Source organism: Hyposmocoma kahamanoa, unplaced genomic scaffold (genome assembly GCF_003589595.1).
Source record: "Hyposmocoma kahamanoa isolate Upper Pololo Valley unplaced genomic scaffold, ASM358959v1 92, whole genome shotgun sequence".
Taxonomy (NCBI): Eukaryota; Metazoa; Arthropoda; class Insecta; order Lepidoptera; family Cosmopterigidae; genus Hyposmocoma; species Hyposmocoma kahamanoa.
Genome location: NW_020654748.1, coordinates 1,365,317 through 1,371,386, shown reverse-complemented (window position 1 = coordinate 1,371,386; position 6,070 = coordinate 1,365,317).

Here is a 6,070-nt window from a genome sequence, read left to right as displayed (position 1 = left end):
GCTAAGCAAACTAAAAAATATATATTCTTTGTTTTAAATATTAATAGTTGGTCACCCTGCAACGAGAGTAGGTAACAATGTTGGCGCCAACGTTGGAATTAAATGATCTTGTGTGAATAACGTTACAAATCCTAATAGTTTCATTTGCATTGTGGGTGGCCATCAATTAACGAGAATAATGTACAATTAGTACCGAGTACGTGACTCTGAATGATGACAAGCGGTTATGACACGACTGTAGCGTCGCATTGACTTATATGAAGAGGCTCATAATGTTACCAGTGCATTATTAATGTGGCAGTGTCGCGTGCCACTGCGATAAGCTTCACTGTGTGAGAACAGCCAAGTGTTCGACGATCTCAGTGGCGTAGGTCTGGAGTTATTTAGGTACTCATAATACACGGCATTCTCTTGTTTGTACAATAAGACCATTGACTTATAAATAAATGGACGACGGGTCTAATACAAAAACCACGGAAAAAATGTCTCAAGTCAACCTATTTAAACGTAGTGACATGTAAAGGAATATGAAAAAGCTAAAACTTTGAATTTAAATTGTAATGTCATCGCAGTACTGTCTAATTTTGCTTGCTTCGCTGTCAGTCGAACAAACGAAGACTAAAGCGTGAATGACGCTCTGTATACGATTTTAACGCCCTATAAGTTCGGACACTTTTTAGCGCGAACCCGACAGACGTCCATATAATTGTAAGTCAATGAATAAGACCAATTATTTTAATTGATTTTTTCGTTTAAAATTTTGTAGTAATTAACTACGTAACTTATTACGGAATCTGTGTTCCGAATACGGCCCTGGGTTAGTTTGCCAATAAAATGAGTTTAAAATTACTCATTAGGAACGACATTTGAATCTAAGCGACTCCGGAGATGTCTTCATAATTATTTCACACCCTTGGTGTAATAAGACCACATCTGCAAAATGTGAGTCTTCCGGAGAGGGATTAGATATTTATTTAAACGTAGACGAAAATAAGTGTGAGCAGCGGATATTTTCTTGGGATTCTCTTTTAAATAAACCGGCCATCAATCTTGAAAATAGTTTCTTCATCCGTTTTCACGGCCACAATATCAAAACAAAAAATTACTCATCGACGTCACTTCAAAACATCACCATCATTCCAACTTACGTGCTTACGTACGTACGAGACAGGGGTCTCTTAAAAGCCTGCTGTTGTTGCTTAAATCGCCGATGACGAGAAACTACCAATAGTCTGCGCGCGTCTCAAAAAAGAGTTTATTTCCAAAATTACGTTCAAAATGGAAAAAATAATATAACCACGGTTTTCATTATTGGATAATACCTTATTCATCAAAATTTTATCAATTTTATTTGGTATATATTACGGATATGTGTGCGTTAAAAGCGTAGAATAAAAGGTAACTTTGAAATATTTTTTTTCTTGAAAATATTATAAAAACTTGTTTTGGAAACAACAACATTTTAGATAATATGATTAACATTTTAGATTTTCCTAAAAACGCTTTAAAATAAAGCGTAATTGACGGTATTCAGCGTCTTAAACAACTGCCTCTGTGGCCGAACGGTTGCCATGCTGGTCTGCTCATAGATATAGAAAAAAAGGGGAGATATGTAATGACGCTATGTAAGATCGGGTGCCGATGTCGCCACTTTTTAGCTTGTGTGCAATTCAAACTTTACGCTCTATTATCTACTACCATAACTTAAAGATTTTGATTGGGTAGGGCTTAAAACATGAAAACGACGTAACACAATTTTAAAATTTAACAAAATTAAACTTACAGCCACTTGAGTAAGAGTTATATTACAATATTTCAGTATTTTTTTCATCCTGGTTCAGCCATTCACCATCAGGTGGACCGCGGGACCGCGGCATCTATAGAATGTAATAGTTAAGTATGTAAAATTAGTAGCACATTTCACGGCGCGTTTTAAGCCTGTAGTGGTGACGGTTGCTCGCGGTTGCCGCGGCGGGGTACTAGTAGAACCGCGCAGGACGCGATCACCTGCGCGCTTGGCGGCCGTCGTCGCCCGCACACTTTGGCGGTCGATTTAGGCACTATGTGGTGCAGGCGCACGCGGAGTGAGTTCTCTATTAACCGCGCGACTTGCGATTAACTCCCACTAACTTCGGGGTCCGTTCCGCAATCGCAACGGTTTCGTGCCCGCAACCGCGGCGTCTACGTGTCCGCACAACCTTGCAGGGTCATGAGTATTGAAATAAAACCGCTGTTTGGCAGCACCGGCGGGCGCGGATAGAAACCGCTCCGTGATTTATTAACCTTATTAACCTTAAACTGACGCTTCTCAACGAGGGATCTGGTCCTACCTAAGCGATAGTTAGAAACCATGTTATTAAAAAAATATTCCATTTTTCATATTATACATACACTGGTACTGGTGTATTATTAATTTGATATATTAATATAATTGTTTTTTAATGGCGGCCGCTAGGCTTGGGCCAGTGGCAGTTTTATAAGAATAATATAAAAAATAAGGCGATCGTCGTCGCCGGTGTCAGTTTTCCATTATACGTTACACGGCACGGGTTGGTGAAGTTGTCACTGTCAAGAGTAAACTCGAACCATCAACGAATTTAATAAATTAAATGTTGTTGTTTTATTTATGAAGGAATTATGTAATTTCCTATAATTGTTTCTAATTTATTTTGCATGCACATGTAAAATGAAGCCGATTTTATTTTATTTATTTTTTAAATGCATTTGCTATGGAAATTTAAACAAACTCAGGAATAGTAACAAGAAAACCAATCTTTCGATTTTCCTGCAGCTTCAATCCAACCTTCTTTTATTTTGAACTCATTGGAAAAACTTAATAATTAAAAATACTCTACGTTTAATCTACGAGTATAATGGAATTTAATATCTAAGTTATCTAAAACAATAATACACATACATTTTTCTTCAAGCAACAGCAACATACACATTGACATGAAATTGAAACGGTTGTCCGAAATATGAGTTGTGTTAAAGTTACTCGAAATAAAATGTTTAGCAATAATATTAATAATAATAATAATAAAATGAAAGAAATCAATTTAACGTGAATGCGAAAAGCATAACCAGAAAGTCGAAATTTCCCTAAATATTCCGAAAAGTTGGTGCTGCAACAACTCGTTGCAAAGTTAAGATAACTATTATACTTATCCCAAATAACGTCAATTTTCTCTTGAAAAGATCCAGGACATAAAAATAATTTCCGTAAGGTAGTCTTTCTTTCTTTCTGTCTCTGTTCCTCGAAAACACTCAACCTATTCTGATCATTGACCGTAGATCGAAACAACCTGCAAGAGCTGATCCTCGTCGATCAACACCCGTATTGGGCAAGTGGTTTGGCTCCTGACTAAAATCACCGCTAGGAACACATTGTGCTTTCCAGCAAATGCTGAGTTATTGACCCTTTTGACACCGCAGCTGGCGCCACACAAAGTGTCTCCTGTATACATATCCTTGTTTATGTGAATAATGTGTGTTTTAATTTTATTTTTTGCTCTGTTTGAGGTTTTGTTTTGTAATTAGTTATTTACATGTCTATGGTTTCATTGTGTTTTGTTGTCTTTCTTTTTTTTAATTTTATGGTGTCATTAGTGGTAAACAAATAAATTTCTTTTCTTTTCTCTCTTTGTTCTTTTCGTCAAAAAAGTTCGTCTGTTTTACATTTTATGAGCACATTTATTGTAGTAATTAAAATACATCATTATGTCGACGACGATCTTATCACAGTTTGTCATTATAATTTAGGTCACCTTGAAACAAAAAATTCGGCACGGTAAAACCTGCGAGTACTGGCTTTTGTAGGTTATTATATTGTACCATAAAGGCTTCTTTTTAAAATCTACCTGCGTCACTCGAAAATGTAACAATATGCGAGTGAATCTTTACGAATCATAAAGGTTTACTCACGTACGCAGGAACCTTTCAACGTGCGACATCTTTATGACATCTCCTCTCCGCTTTAGCTCGTTAATGTGTACAAAGTGCAACATTTACATACTGTTCTTATAAATCCTGTTCATAATGCTAACTGCATGAAGTTTTGTAGGTCACAAATTCTTAGATTCTGCCGGTTTAGCACAAACTAAGGAAACTTTGTGGATGACATCTAGAATCTGTTAACGCACAGAATTATAAGACGTCCTTTCTCTGCTTCAAGTCCAATTGGTTCAAAATCAATCTTATTTGTTCTTGGTGACTCCAAATTCTATATTTCAAAATAATTCGAAAAAGTTCCCCAACTTTAACGAAGATAAAGTAATAATAATAATAATAATAATAATAACGCACACACTCAACATAGCCCCGCACTAAGGAAACCCTGTATTGCGGGTGCCATGGACACACACATAGAAAACCACAAATTACACCCAAACTCACGAAAGAAATAAATGTAGGCCATACATATATTTCTCCCGGCCTGGGAATCGAACCCAGGACCTCTGCATGGCAGTCCGGCATGGTAACCGTTCGGCCACGGAGGCAGTTAAACGTAAGTAATTGCATATTGAAAAGTAGCTTGTAAATATAAATTACGAAGCGAATTTTCGGAAAGAGCAAGCCTAAAGGTCAACAAATTCGGGTTTCTCTTTGGACAATCTTGTCGTTTAAATCTTAAATTGATAAGATCAGAAACACCACGAGGTTTTGATATCTCCAACATGACGCACTTTATCCTAAAGTTTTAATAAATGAAATATTACTCTGTATTTTCAAATAAACGAAGAATGGAACTATGTTCTTGATAGTCGCCTTCACAAATCCTCAAATTCATTTATGGGGCAGTATATACGCTTCTATAATAAGATTCCGATTGATATTCAAAATTTGCCATTTGCGAGGTTTAAAACTATAGTGAAACAAACACTTTATATTAAAGGTTGTTATACAGATTCTGCATGTTTTGGATGACAGCTAGCTCTTGCAGTCTCGATCTTAGACGTCTAAATTAAATATTGTAATGATGAATGTATTCAAATGTATATTTATGAAGAGTAACCCATAGAACTCCTTGCTCATTCTTCTCAGACTTTGACTAGACTATACAATTCCAAAACAGTTTTGTTTGCAAGCAAAGATTATAGCTCACCTCGTCGTTTGTCTTCCTGACCCTTTTTTGCGGGAACATTTTTTTTGAAAACCTTTATAATAAAATTATGACGTTAACTAGAACAACAAGGTGCAGGCGGGTGCTACTGCTCGCCGTTGCCTGCACGCAAAAAGGGCCCTTCAAGTGGTAAGACGGCTTTGTTTATATTACATTCATTTCGCACATTATCTGTCGCATTATCAATTTCTACTCACGCTCATCAAGCATTGACTTACAAATAAATGGACGACGGATCTAATACAAAAACCACGAAAAAAATGTCCCAAGTCAACCTATTTAAACGTAGTGACATGTCAAGGAATATGAAAAAGCTAAAACGTTGAATTTAAATTGTAATGTCATCGCAGTACTGTCTAATTTTGCTTGCTTCGCTGTCAGTCGAAAAAACGAAGACTAAAGCGTGAATGGACGCTCTGTATACGATTTTAACGCCCTATAAGTTCGGACACTTTTTAGCGCGGACCCGACGTCCATATAATTGTATGTCAATGAGCGTAATCAAGTGTGGCGAACATGCGTTTTATTTTAATGAATTAACGAATTTAATGAAGATAACGAACAATAATTCATTTAATGAAGTTAATACTGCTTCTGTGTTAATTATTTATTATATTTCAACACAATACTTTCGTTCAAATAAAATTAATAACGTTCCTGTATCGTACGAGTATTCCGAGTTTATTTTTATGCGATTCTCTTTCTTTACATGGTTAATAAACAAAGGTTAATTTAGTAGCAGTAGAGCTTCTTGTGAAAGACTTCGACCAGGGAAGTGCTGCCACCTCACCTATTTCCGCTGCAAGCAGTAATGTCAGCATTACTGTGCTCCGGTTTTGAAGGGTAAGGGTGCTGGTGAAATTACAGGCACACGGGACTTATCAAGTTATGTCTCAGGGTGATGGGTACAGTGGCAGTATCCCTTACGTCTTTGCGATTTAAAGCTCA